Genomic DNA, 15,836 nt, shown 5'->3' on the forward strand with positions numbered 1-15,836 from the left:
CACTAGGGCCCTCTTAGCCAGCTGGCTCCACTAGGGCCCTCTCAACCAGCCGGCTCCACTAGGGCCCTCTCAACCAGCGGGCTCCACTAGGGCCCTCTCAACCAGACGGCTCCATTAAGGCCCTCTCAGCCAGCTGGCTCCACTAGGGCCCTCTCAACCAGCCGGCTCCACTAGGGCCCTCTTAGCCATCTGGCTCCACTAGGGACCTCTTAGCCAGCTGGCTCCACTAGGGCCCTCTCAACCAGCTGGCTCCACTAGGGCCCTCTCAGCCAACAGGCTCCACTAAGGCCCTCTCAACCAGCCGGCTCCACTAGGGCCCTCTCAACCAGCCGGCTCCACTAGGGCTCTCTCAACCAGCCGGCTCCACTAAGGCCCTCTCAACCAGCTGGCTCCACTAGGGCCCTCTCAGTCAGCCGGCTCCACTAAGGCCCTCTCAGTCATCTGGCTCCACTAGGGCCCTCTCAGCCAACTGGGTCCACTAGGGCCCTCTCAACCAGCCGGGTCCACTAGGGCCCTCTCAACCAGCCGGGTTCACTAGGGCCCTCTCAACCAGCTGGCTCCGCTAGGGCCCGCTCAACCAGCCGGCTCCACTAAGGCCCTCTCAGTCAGCTGGCTCCACTAAGGCCCTCTCAACCAGCTGGCTCCACTAGGGCCCTCTCAACCAGCCGGCTCCACTAAGGCCCTCTCAACCAGCCGGCTCCACTAAGGCCTTCTCAGTCAGCCGGCTCCACTAGGGCCCTCACAGCCAGCTGGCTCCACTAGGGCCCTCTCAACCAGCCGGCTCCACTAAGGCCCTCTCAACCAGCTGGCTCCACTAGGGCCCTCTCAGCCAGCTGGCTCCACTAAGGCCCTCTCAGTCAGCCGGCTCCACTAAGGCCCTCTCAACCAGCCGGCTCAACTAAGGCCCTCTCAACCAGCCGGCTCCACTAAGGCCCTCTCATTCATCTGGCTCCACTAGGGCCTTCTCAACCAGCTGGCTCCTATAGGGCCCTCTCAACCAGCTGGCTCCACTAGGGCCCTCTCAGCCAACAGGCTCCACTAAGGCCCTCTCAACCAGCCGGCTCCACTAGGGCCCTCTCAACCAGCCGGCTCCACTAGGGCCCTCTCAACCAGCCGGCTCCACTAGGGCCCTCTCAACCAGCCGGATCTACTAGGGCCCTCTCAACCAGCTGGCTCCACTAGGGCCCTCTCAGCCAGCTTGCTCCACTAAGGCCCTCTCAGTCAGCCGGCTCCACTAAGGCCCTCTCATTCATCTGGCTCCACTAGTGCCTTCTCAACCAGCTGACTCCATTAAGGCCCTCTCAACCAGCTGGATCCACTAGGGCCCTCTTAGCCAGCCGGCTCCTTCAGGAGGTTAGGAAGTGCAGCTCAGTATCCAACTCATTTTGTGGGCAGTGGGCACATAGCCTGTCTTCTCTCTGCCTACCAGATAGTACATAACTCAACTCTCTCCCTGACCCCCACCAGTCTAGTACATAACTCAACTCTCTCCCTGACCCCCACCAGTCTAGTACATAACTCAACTCTCTCCCTGACCCCCACCAGTCTAGTATATAACTCAACTCTCTCCCTGACCCCCACCAGTCTAGTACATAACTCAACTCTCTCCCTGACCCCCACCAGTCTAGTATATAACTCAACTTTCTCCCTGACCCCCACCAGTCTAGTACATAAGTCAACTCTCTCCAACACAATTTCATTCCTACCTTTTGTTTGTTTTCATCCCAAGGGAAAGGTTTGGAAACTCCTACACATACATTAACACAGAAACAGCACAATTCATCTCATATGACCTAGTAGTCCTGTAGAGCTCTTTAACATCCACACAGTATATCTGGGTCTCCCTGTTCTGTCCCTATGTGTCCACTGCCCTGCAGAGCCCCAACCCAACACATCCCACTCAGCTTTAGGGTCTTAGTGAAACATTCATTATTGGTTTCAGGTGTGTTAGGTCAAGGCCAGAGTGACAACCCACAGGACAGCAGACCCCCAGGACAGGACTGAACAACCCAGCAGCTATTGAAAACAGGAAGTGGGCATCTTTTCAATACAGACTCCTTTTGTTGTACTGTTTTCAATATAAGACATCCAGACCTTATTCAAGTTGTCCAATAAACCCTTATAAGAGGTGAACTGAAGCAGTAGAAAGTAAGAGGTGATATTATAGGACACACTATGTGTAACTTTGCTGCTCTGCCAGCAGTTTCCTGTGGAGTTTTTCTAATGTCAGTGTTTCCTGTTGTTATGTGGGTTTAACTGATCTTATCTGCTTAAAGGTTTGTCACGTCATAGATGTGACCTGAGTCAAACTCAACAGGCCTGATGCTATATGTCAGGAAGAGAGAGAGAACGAGAGAGAGAAAGGAGGAGTAGTGGAGAGAGAGAGGAGGAGAGGGGACAGAGGAGAGAGTAGTGGAGAGAGAGAGGAGGGGACAGAGGAGAGAGTAGTGGAGAGAGAGAGAGGGGAGGGGACAGAGGAGAGAGTAGTGGAGAGAGAGAGAGGAGGAGGGACAGAGGAGAGAGTAGTGGAGAGAGAGAGGAGGGGAGGGACAGAGGAGAGAGTAGTGGAGAGAGAGAGGAGGGGAGGGGACAGAGGAGAGAGTAGTGGAGAGAGAGAGGGGAGGGGACAGAGGAGAGAGTAGTGGAGAGAGAGGAGGAGGAGGGGACAGAGGAGAGAGTGTGGAGAGAGAGGAGGGGAGGGGACAGAGGAGAGAGTAGTGGAGAGAGAGGAGGGGAGGGGACAGAGGAGAGAGTAGTGGAGAGAGAGAGAGGGAGGGGAGGGATAGAGGAGAGTAGTGGAGAGAGAGAGGAGGGGAGGGCAGAGGAGAGAGTAGGAGAGAGAGAGAGGAGGGGGGGGACAGAGGAGAGAGTTTGGAGAGAGAGAGGAGGGGACAGAGGAGAGAGTAGTGGAGAGAGAGAGGGGGAGGGACAGAGGAGAGAGTAGTGGAGAGAGAGAGGAGGAGGGGACAGATGAGAGAGTAGTGGAGAGAGAGAGAGGGAGGGGACAGAGGAGAGAGTAGTGGAGAGAGAGTTAGGACAGAAGGAGACAGTAGTAGAGAGGTAGGGGACAGAGGAGAGATGTGTGGAGAGAGAGAGGGGGGAGGACAGAGGAGAGAGTAGTGGAGAGAGAGAGGAGGGGAGGGGACAGAGGAGAGAGTAGTGGAGAGAGAGAGGAGGGGAGGGCAGAGGGACAGAGAGAGAGACCCCCAGGAGGGGACAGAGGGAGAGAGTAGTGGAGAGAGAGAGGAGGGGAGGGACAGAGGAGAGAGTAGTTTTGAGAGTGAGGAGGGGAGGGGACAGAGGAGAGAGTAGTGGAGAGAGAGAGGAGGGGAGGGGGCAGAGGAGAGAGTAGTGGAGAGAGAGAGGAGGGGAGGGGCAGAGGAGAGATAGTGGAGAGAGAGGAGGGAGGGGACAGAGAGAGAGTGGAGAGAGGAGGAGGGGACAGAGAGAGTAGTGAGAGAGAGAGGAGGGAGGGAACAGAGGAGAGTAGTGGAGAGAGAGAGGAGGAGGGGACAGAGGAGAGAGTAGTGAGAGAGAGAGGAGGGGGGACAGGGGACAGAGGAGAGAGAGGAAGGGGAGGGTGGAGAGAGAGAGGAGGAGGGGACAGAGGAGAGAGTAGTGGAGAGAGAGAGGAGGGGAGGGGACAGAGGAGAGAGTAGTGGAGAGAGAGGGGGGGAGGGGACAGAGGAGAGAGAGGAGAGAGAGGAGGGGAGGGGACAGAGGAGAGAGTAGTGGAGAGAGAGAGGAGGGGAGGGGACAGAGGAGAGAGTAGTGGAGAGAGAGAGGAGGGGAGGGGACAGAGGAGAAGTAGTGGAGAGAGAGGGTGAGTGGACAGAGGGACATTTAAATTGAAGGGGACAGAGGAGAACATTTCCTAGTAGGGGAGGTATCAGGGTTTGAGGAGGGGAGTGGGGAGAGAGAGAGAGGAGGGGAGGGGAAAATAACCTCTGGAAGCATTTCTACCTCGTCCATCAGGGCTCTGTCTGCATCCTAATCCCTACCTGTAGTCTACCTACCTCTGTCTGCATCCTAATCCCTACCTGTAGTCTACCTACATCTGGTATAATGCTTTCTACCTCTCACTCCATCAGTGTTGCTCTGTCTGCATCCTAATCCCTACCTGTAGTCTACCTACCTCTGGTATAATGCATTTCTACCTCTCACTCCATCAGTGTTGCTCTGTCTGCATCCTAATCCCTACCTAGTCTACCTACCTCTGTCTGCATCCTAATCCCTACCTGTAGTCTACCTACCTCTGTCTGCATCCTAATCCCTACCTGTAGTCTACCTACCTCTGGTATAATGCATTTCCACCTCTCACTCCATCAGTGTTGCTCTGTCTGCATCCTAATCCCTACCTGTAGTCTACCTACCTCTGTCTGCATCCTAATCCCTACCTGTAGTCCCTACCTGGTATAATGCATTTCTACCTACCTCTGTCTGCATCCTAATCCCTACCTGTAGTCTACCTACCTCTGTCTGCATCTCTGTCTGCATCCTAATCCCTACCTGTAGTCTACCTACCTCTGCATATAATGCATTTCTACCTGTAGTCTACCATCAGTGTTGCTCTGTCTGCATCCTAATCCCTACCTGTAGTCTACCTACCTCTGTCTGCATCCTAATCCCTACCTGTAGTCTACCTACCTCTGGTATAATGATTTCACCTCTCACTCCATCAGTGTTGCTTGTCCATCTTCCTGAATTAAAAGATGAACAGATCAATATTGTTGGCATAAGGTCATTAAAAGGTCAACTAAATGATTTAGTTATAGTGTGGATGTAGGGCTGTTTTTAGTATGTAATGAGCACCCAGATGCTGCGTATTCAACACAATAATATCAGACAGACCAGCTGGCCCGTGCTGCCTCCGTGTTGACTACTATGTTGCAATATGAATATTATCAGAGTTGTCATTGATACTAAATGTTTCAGTTTCTCCGAGCCGCATCGTTCATTTATACAATGTTTCAATATTATCAGAGACACCTTGTTGATGCAATGTTTCAGTGTTCACAGAATGTTTCCTTTCCCTGGAGAATAATGCAGACAGGCAAATACAACATGATCTGAGGGCAGACATCATTAGGAACATCTCTGAATGCAGAGCAACAATGTAGGTGGGAAGAACATGAGACAATGACACTGTCATAGTCCACTATACGAACCGCTCCACAAGGGTGACTTCATATACATTATAGCAGGGGGTCAACAACGTTTTTCATTAGTGACACTTTACAATTGATCCTACAATTTCTAAAGACCTGCGTGACTGTAATTATTTCCATATTATTCATATAGATTATAGCAGGGGGCGGCAACGTTTTTCAATGTACAAATGATCCTTCTATTTCTAAAGATCTGCGTGCGTGTACACCCCACCCAGCAGACTGTCGACCAATCATGTTCACGTTGTCATGTTGCGTCACGCGGTTGCTAAACCAATCATCACGTAATCCCTTCTCAAAGTCAGTGTACTTTATGTCGAAACTCTGCCTGTTTCATCAAAAGTACGTTCTGTCACGATTCCAAAGTTATACGATCCTACAGACAGCAAGTTAATTATCTCATCTCACGTCGCCCAGAATGCACCGCGTGGGCCAATGACGTAACATCGTCAACGTTGTATATCTGCCGGTTTTAAACTCCACTCTGGGAGACACATCGATCTGCAGGTTGAACATGGTGAGATTGGAGACTCCTAAATTGATAGTGCAGTTTGTTTTTAAGATTTAACAGTTAGTTAGCTACTTCACATGCTGATATTGTCTTTGGTATTATTGTGTGTAGATACATTTAGCTAGCCAGCCAGCCCACACAGAGAGCATTGCATTGTGGATGTTGTAGTCGATTTGAGCTACAACAGATTTCCTCAACGATGTTCCATCTTGTTACCAACCTTATTATTAGGGAAGCACCGATAGTACATTTATGGCCGATACCGATATCAATATTTTCCTTTCAAAAAGAAACCATACCGATAACCGATATAAAACATTTTGCGACCTTTTAAGCATTCTAGTACAGTTAAATAGTGAATGTCTGGGGGCATTTCTGTTAGTTTTTGCTGTTCTCCAAATACTACTTTCGAGTTTATAGTAAATTAGCTTCAACTGGTGGAGGGATTGAACACCCCATTTAGCCATACCCTGGTTTATCTGTATTTCTACACACCCCATTTAGCCATACCCTAGGTTTATCTGTATTTCTACACACCCCATTTAGCCATACCCTAGGTTTATCTGTATTTCTACACACCCCATTTAGCCATACCCTAGGTTTATCTGTATTTCTACACACCCCATTTAGCCATACCCTAGGTTTATCTGTATTTCCACACACCCCATTTAGCCATACCCTAGGTTTAGCTGTATTTCGACACACCCCATTTAGCCATACCCTAGGTTTATCTGTATTTTATTATTATTGCATCACAGCTGCATAACATTTTACACAGCTAGACAACTATACTGATGCAGGTACCTTTTACACAGCTATATACTGATGCAGGTACCTTTTACACAGCTAGACAACTATACTGACTACCTTTTACACAGCTGATATACTGATGCAGGTACCTTTTAGCACTAGACAACTATACTGATGCAGGTACATTTTACACAGCTAGACAACTATACTGATGCAGGTACCTTTTACACAGCTAGACAACTATACTGATGCAGGTCCTTTTACACAGCTAGGCAACTATACTGATGCAGGTACATTTTACACAGCAAGGCAACTATACATACCTTTTACACAGCTAGGCAACTATACTGATGCAGGTACCTTTTACACAGCTAGGCAACTATACTGATGCAGGTAACCCAGCTTATTGATGCAGGTACCTTTTACACAGCTAGGCAACTATCTGATGCAGGTACCTTTTACACAGCTAGACAACTATAATGCAGGTCTTTTTTTACACAGCTAGGCAACTATACTGATGCAGGTACCTTTTACACAGCTAGGCAACTATGCTGATGCAGGTCTTTTACACAGCTAGGCAACTATACTGATGCACGTACCTTTTACACAGCTAGGCAACTATTGATGCAGGTACCTTTTACACAGCTAGACAACTATACTGATGCAGGTGGCTAGGCAACTATACTGATGCAGGTACACACAGCTAGACAACTATACTGATGCAGGTACCTTTTTCTACACAGCTAGGCAACTATACTGATGCAGGTACCTTTTACACAGCTAGGCAACTATACTGATGCAGGTACCTTTTGCACAGCTAGACAACTATACTGATGCAGGTACCTTTGCACAGCTAGGCAACTATACTGATGCAGGTACCTTTTACACAGCTAGGCAACTATACTGATGCAGGTACCTTTTGCACAGCTAGGCAACTATACTGATGCAGGTACCTTTGCACAGCTAGACAACTATACTGATGCAGGTACCTTTGCACAGCTAGGCAACTATACTGATGCAGGTACCTTTTGCACAGCTAGGCAACTATACTGATGCAGGTACCTTTTACACAGCTAGGCAACTATACTGATGCAGGTACCTTTTACACAGCTAGGCAACTATACTGATGCAGGTACCTTTTACCCAGCTAGGCAACTATACTGATGCAGGTACCTTTTACACAGCTAGGCAACTATACTGATGCAGGTACCTTTTACACAGCTAGACAACTATACTGATGCAGGTACCTTTACACAGCTAGGCAACTATACTGATGCAGGTACCTTTTTACACAGCTAGGCAACTATACTGATGCAGGTACCTTTTACACAGCTAGGCAACTATACTGATGCACGTACCTTTTACACAGCTAGGCAACTATACTGATGCAGGTACCTTTTACACAGCTAGACAACTATACTGATGCAGGTACCTTTTACACAGCTAGGCAACTATACTGATGCAGGTACCTTTACACAGCTAGACAACTATACTGATGCAGGTACCTTTTACACAGCTAGGCAACTATACTGATGCAGGTACCTTTTACACAGCTAGGCAACTATACTGATGCAGGTACCTTTTTGCACAGCTAGACAACTAGCAGGTACCTTTTGCACAGCTAGCAACTATACTGATGCAGGTACCTTTTACACAGCTAGGCAACTATACTGATGCAGGTACCTTTTGCACAGCTAGGCAACTATACTGATGCAGGTACCTTTTGCACAGCTAGACAACTATACTGATGCAGGTACCTTTTGCACAGCTAGGCAACTATACTGATGCAGGTACCTTTTGCACAGCTAGGCAACTATACTGATGCAGGTACCTTTTGCACAGCTAGGCAACTATACTGATGCAGGTACCTTTTGCACAGCTAGACAACTATACTGATGCAGGTACCTTTTGCACAGCTAGGCAACTATACTGATGCAGGTTCCTTTTACACAGCTAGGCAACTATACTGATGCAGGTACCTTTTACACAGCTAGGCAACTATACTGATGATTTTACACAGCTAGGCAACTATATTGATGCAGGTACCTTTTACACAGCTAGGCAACTATACTGATGCAGGTACCTTTTACACAGCTAGGCAACTATACTGATGCAGGTACCTTTTACACAGCTAGGCAACTATACTGATGCAGGTACCTTTTACACAGCTAGGCAACTATACTGATGCAGGTACCTTTTACACAGCTAGGCAACTATACTGATGCAGGTACCTTTACACAGCTAGGCAACTATACTGATGCAGGTACCTTTTACACAGCTAGGCAACTATACTGATGCAGGTACCTTTTACACAGCTAGGCAACTATACTGATGCAGGTTCCTTTTACACAGCTAGGCAACTATACTGATGCAGGTACCTTTTACACAGCTAGGCAACTATACTGATGCAGGTACCTTTTACACAGATAGGCAACTATACTGATGCAGGTACCTTTTACCCAGCTAGGCAACTATACTGATGCAGGTACCTTTTGCACAGCTAGGCAACTATACTGATGCAGGTACCTTTTACACAGCTAGGTAACTATACTGATGCAGGTACCTTTTACACAGCTAGACAACTATACTGATGCAGGTACCTTTACACAGCTAGGTAACTATACTGATGCAGGTCCCTTTACACAGCTAGGCACTATACCAGGTACCTTTACACAGCTAGGCAACTATACTGATGCAGGTACCTTTTACACAGCTAGGCAACTATACTGATGCAGGTACCTTTTACACAGCTAGGCAACTATACTGATGCAACTTTTACACAGCTAGGCAACTATACTGATGCAGGTACCTTTTACACAGCTAAGTAACTATACTGATGCAGGTACCTTTTGGCTAGGCAACTATACTGATGCAGGTACCTTTTACACAGCTAGGCAACTATACTGATGCAGGTACCTTTTACACAGCTAGACAACTATACTGATGCAGGTACCTTTTACACAGCCAACTTTTGCAGGTACATTTTTACACAGCTAGACAACTATACTGATGCAGGTACCTTTTACACAGCTAGACAACTATACTGATGCAGGTCCCTTTTACACAGCTAGGCAACTATACTGATGCAGGTACATTTTACACAGCAAGGCAACTATACTGATGCAGGTACCTTTTACACAGCTAGGCAACTATACTGATGCAGGTACTTTACACAGCTAGGCAACTATACTGATGCAGGTACCTTTTACCCAGCTAGGCAACTATACTGATGCAGGTACCTTTTACACAGCTAGGCAACTATACTGATGCAGGTACCTTTTACACAGCTAGACAACTATACTGATGCAGGTACCTTTTACACAGCTAGGCAACTATACTGATGCAGGTACCTTTTACACAGCTAGGCAACTATACTGATGCAGGTACCTTTACACAGCTAGGCAACTATACTGATGCAGGTACCTTTTACACAGCTAGGCAACTATACTGATGCAGGTACCTTTTACACAGCTAGACAACTATACTGATGCAGGTACCTTTTACACAGCTAGGCAACTATACTGATGCAGGTACCTTTTACACAGCTAGACAACTATACTGATGCAGGTACCTTTTACACAGCTAGGCAACTATACTGATGCAGGTACCTTTTACACAGCTAGGCAACTATACTGATGCAGGTACCTTTTGCACAGCTAGACAACTATACTGATGCAGGTACCTTTTGCACAGCTAGGCAACTATACTGATGCAGGTACCTTTTACACAGCTAGGCAACTATACTGATGCAGGTACCTTTTGCACAGCTAGGCAACTATACTGATGCAGGTACCTTTTGCACAGCTAGACAACTATACTGATGCAGGTACCTTTTACAGCTAGGCAACTATACTGATGCAGGTACCTTTTGCACAGCTAGGCAACTATACTGATGCAGGTACCTTTTACACAGCTAGGCAACTATACTGATGCAGGTACCTTTTACACAGCTAGGCAACTATACTGATGCAGGTACCTTTACCCAGCTAGGCAACTATACTGATGCAGGTACCTTTACACAGCTAGGCAACTATACTGATGCAGGTACCTTTTACACAGCTAGACAACTATACTGATGCAGGTACCTTTTACACAGCTAGGCAACTATACTGATGCAGGTACCTTTTACACAGCTAGGCAACTATACTGATGCAGGTACCTTTTACACAGCTAGGCAACTATACTGATGCACGTACCTTTTACACAGCTAGGCAACTATACTGATGCAGGTACCTTTTACACAGCTAGACAACTATACTGATGCAGGTACCTTTACACAGCTAGGCAACTATACTGATGCAGGTACCTTTTACACAGCTAGACAACTATACTGATGCAGGTACCTTTTACACAGCTAGGCAACTATACTGATGCAGGTACCTTTTACACAGCTAGGCAACTATACTGATGCAGGTACCTTTTGCACAGCTAGACAACTATACTGATGCAGGTACCTTTTGCACAGCTAGGCAACTATACTGATGCAGGTACCTTTTACACAGCTAGGCAACTATACTGATGCAGGTACCTTTTTTGCACAGCTAGGCAACTATACTGATGCAGGTACCTTTTGCACAGCTAGACAACTATACTGATGCAGGTACCTTTTGCACAGCTGATACTGATGCAGGTACCTTTTGCACAGCTAGGCAACTATACTGATGCAGGTACCTTTTTTACAGCTAGGCAACTATACTGATGCAGGTACCTTTTGCACAGCTAGACAACTATACTGATGCAGGTACCTTTTTTGCACAGCTAGGCAACTATACTGATGCAGGTTCCTTTTACACAGCTAGGCAACTATACTGATGCAGGTACCTTTTACACAGCTAGGCAACTATACTGATGCAGGTACCTTTTACACAGCTAGGCAACTATACTGATGCAGGTACCTTTTACACAGCTAGGCAACTATACTGATGCAGGTACCTTTTACACAGCTAGGCAACTATACTGATGCAGGTTCCTTTTACACAGCTAGGCAACTATACTGATGCAGGTACCTTTTACACAGCTAGGCAACTATACTGATGCAGGTACTTTTACACAGCTAGGCAACTATACTGATGCAGGTACCTTTTACACAGCTAGGCAACTATACTGATGCAGGTACCTTTTACACAGCTAGGCAACTATACTGATGCAGGTACCTTTTACACAGCTAGGCAACTATACTGATGCAGGTTCCTTTACACAGCTAGGCAACTATACTGATGCAGGTACCTTTACACAGCTAGGCAACTATACTGATGCAGGTACCTTTACACAGATAGGCAACTATACTGATGCAGGTACCTTTACAGCTAGGCAACTATACTGATGCAGGTACCTTTGCATAGGCAACTATACTGATGCAGGTACCTTTACACAGCTAGGTAACTATACTGATGCAGGTACCTTTACACAGCTAGACAACTATACTGATGCAGGTACCTTTTACACAGCTAGGTAACTATACTGATGCAGGTCCCTTTTACACAGCTAGGCAACTATACTGATGCAGGTCCTTTTACACAGCTAGGCAACTATACTGATGCAGGTACCTTTTACACAGCTAGGCAACTATACTGATGCAGGTACCTTTTACACAGCTAGGCAACTATACTGATGCAGGTACCTTTTACACAGCTAGGCAACTATACTGATGCAGGTACCTTTTACACAGCTAAGTAACTATACTGATGCAGGTACCTTTTGCACAGCTAGGCAACTATACTGATGCAGGTACCTTTTACACAGCTAGGCAACTATACTGATGCAGGTACCTTTTACACAGCTAGGCAACTATACTGATGCAGGTACCTTTTACACAGCTAGGCAACTATACTGATGCAGGTACCTTTTACACAGCTAGGCAACTATACCTATGCAGGTACCTTTTACACAGCTAGGCAACTATACTGATGCAGGTACCTTTTACACAGCTAGGCAACTATACTGATGCAGGTACCTTTTACACAGCTAGGCAACTATACTGATGCAGGTACCTTTTACACAGCTAGGCAACTATACTGATGCAGGTACCTTTTACACAGCTAGGCAACTATACTGATGCAGGTACCTTTACACAGCTAGGCAACTATACTGATGCAGGTACCTTTTGCACAGCTAGGCAACTATACTGGCAGGTACCTTTTGCACAGCTAGGCAACTATACTGATGCAGGTACCTTTTACACAGCTAGGCAACTATACTGATGCAGGTACCTTTACACAGCTAGGCAACTATACTGATGCAGGTACCTTTTACACAGCTAGGCAACTATACTGATGCAGGTACCTTTTACACAGCTAGGCAACTATACTGATGCAGGTACCTTTTACACAGCTAGGCAACTATACTGATGCAGGTACCTTTTACACAGCTAGGCAACTATACTGATGCAGGTACCTTTTACACAGCTAGGCAACTATACTGATGCAGGTACCTTTTACACAGCTAGGCAACTATACTGATGCAGGTACCTTTTACACAGCTAGGTAACTATACTGATGCAGGTCCCTTTTACACAGCTAGCCAACTATACTGATGCAGGTACCTTTTGCAGGTGGTCGCATGCGGTTGGACACATGGAGGAGAGAATCATTTTCTCAGTTTCCTCAAACCCGTGTCAACTGCTGACAGCTACAGGGACATAAACACAAACATGCTGCTTGGAGACAAGTGTCCATGATAGTAGGATCACCAGGTCAGTTTAGTCGTAAGCTTGTGCTAAATGTGGCTAGTTAGCTAGCTAACCTAGCCAATGAGGTGTGTGTGAAAGAAATAGTCAAATAAGTTATGCTAGTTACTACCCCTGATAACTTTCCCAAATAATAATGTTTGAAAGAGTGTGAGTGTGTATGCTAGATAAATAGTAATGGAAATGGTAGATACTCCGTAATACATTTTTCACTGAGACATCATGGCGTGTCCATCAATTTAAATCCCAACTTGTAAGGAAAGAATAAATATGAAAAAAAATCCACAATATATTGGACAGAACTATGAGGTCTAAAGGTCTGTCTTTCCAAGACATTCTGTTCATCTGCAAGCAGATCTGATGATTATAGATGGAGGGAGAACCTGTTATTTACAATGGAAGAATATAACTTCCTGTAGCCTATATAATGTAACAATGACAATCATCCCTTCATATACTGTAGTTGAAGGTTATTTTAGTGTCGTAAAAAGTGTTCATTAAAACAGATCAGGATGTTTGGTGGAAGGATTCAGTGTAGATGTTCTGCTGTGTATCGAGGGGTTTATATGAAAGTGGTAGATTTGTAATTCTTTACCAGAGAAAGTTCTGGATTACTTTTCTTTGGGTTACCTCAGTCTTTGACAATTCAGCTACTTTGTTAACAGTCCTACTGTAATGTTCTGGGTGTAGCTGGTGCAGAGGAGTCAGGACAGTAGAGATGAGTAACACATGTAACGTTACTCAAATATTCCAATAACGTGTCGTAAATACCGAGCCCACAGTAACAGACCAAACATACATAAAACAATCCCGCACAAAAACCATGGGGAAAACAGATGGTTAAATAATGAACATGTCATTTGGAATTGGAACCAGGCGTGTAAAACAAAGACAAAACAAATGGAAAATGAAAAATGGATCAGCGATGGCTAGAAGGCCGGTGACGATGGCTAGAAGGCCGGTGGCGATGGCTAGAAGGCCGGTGGCGATGGCTAGAAGGCTGGTGGCGATGGCTAGAAGGCCGGTGGCGATGGCTAGAAGGCCGGTGACGATGGCTAGAAGGCTGGTGGCGATGGCTAGAAGGCCTGGCGAGGGGAAGGCCGGTGGCGATGGCTAGAAGGCCGGTGACGCCGCTGCCCGAACAAGGAGCGGGACCGACTTCTGTGGAAGTTGTAACAGTACCCCCCTTGACACGCAGGGCAATCCGGATGGAGATGGTGGAACTCCCGCAGCAACGAAGGGTCCAAAACGTCCTCCACCGGACCCAGCATCTCTCCTCGGACCGTACCTCCCACTCCATGAGGTGCTGAAGGACTTTCGCCCGAGCCTCGAGTCCAGTATGGCTCGAAAAGCATACACCGGGCCCAGCCACCACCGGCCTGAGGAGAGACACATGGAACGAGGGGTTAATACGGTAATCGGGGGGAAGATGTAACCTGTAGCAAACCTCTTTCACTCTCCTCAGGACTTTGAATGGCCCCACAATCCGCGGGCCCAGCTTCCGTCAGGGCAGGCGGAGGGGCAGGTTTCGGGTCGAGAGCCAGACCGGTGAAAACCAGAGGTATGGCTGACCGAGGCCCCAGACGTTCCATGAACGCCTCCAGACCCTTGATGTGAACTGGGGACCTCGATCAGACACTGTATCCTCAGGCACCCCATAGTGCCCATAAGACATGTATAAACAGGGTCTCCTCAGTCTGTAGGGCCGTAGGGAGACTGGAAAAAGGAAGGAGACCGCAGGACTTAGAGAACTGATCCACAACGACCAGGATCGTGAGGAGGAAGATCCTTGAGGAAGTCCACAGAAAGGTGCGACCAAGGTCTTTGTGGAATGGGTAAGGGCTGTAACGTCCCTCTGGGCAGGTGGAGGGAGTGGGCTCTGTACGTAACGCCCGCTCGATGTCTGCGTCCAGCTCCCCACACTACCGGTGCCACCAGGCAAGAGGCCGGAAGTTCGGGAGTGTGATCTATGGACCGCTCCTCTGTGTCATACATCCGGGACAGTGTGTCTGCCTTAGCGTTCTGGGAACCTGGTCTGTAGGACAGTGCGTCTGCCTTAGCATTCTGGGAACCTGGTCTGTAGGACAGTGCGTCTGCCTTAGCATTCTGGGAACCTGGTCTGTAGGACAGTGCGTCTGACTTAGCGTTCTGGGAACCTGGTCTGTAGGGACAGTGGTCTGCCTTAGCGTTCTGGGAACCTGGTCTGTAGGACAGTGCGTCTGCCTTAGCGTTCTGGGAACCTGGTCTGTAGGACAGTGCGTCTGTCTTAGCGTTCTGGGAACTGTTGATGATGGGATATGTAGATAGGGCGAGTCGGTCAAGGATCGATTCGGACAAGGTGGTCAATTATATGACAAGCGACAGTTTATTCAGAGTAAAGATATCTGGTACAACGTATACGGGCTCATTCATTTGGCCTCACAAAAGAACCATCAGAAAAGAGCATCGATAACAGATTGTAAGCATGTTATGTACAGTACAAAAAAGTGGGTTGAGTCTGAAAGTCCCTGGCTTTTGATTGGCCACAGTTGAGGTGTTGTCTTCTTGGATTGGTCCTGTTGAACCGTCAAATCGTTCCTCCGGGTCTCGCGTCTCTGTTCTCAGTCACAAAATGTTCGGCTAGGGAAGGAGATTTTGTGTGTGCGCTGGTTTCTGCAAGTCAAGGCTGTCTCTTCCTCCCAATGTGTGGGTGTATGTCTTATCTGTGTGTCCTCGGCAGTTA

The sequence above is a fragment of the Oncorhynchus nerka genome, unplaced genomic scaffold (assembly GCF_034236695.1).
Source record: "Oncorhynchus nerka isolate Pitt River unplaced genomic scaffold, Oner_Uvic_2.0 unplaced_scaffold_899, whole genome shotgun sequence".
NCBI classification, from domain to species: Eukaryota; Metazoa; Chordata; class Actinopteri; order Salmoniformes; family Salmonidae; genus Oncorhynchus; species Oncorhynchus nerka.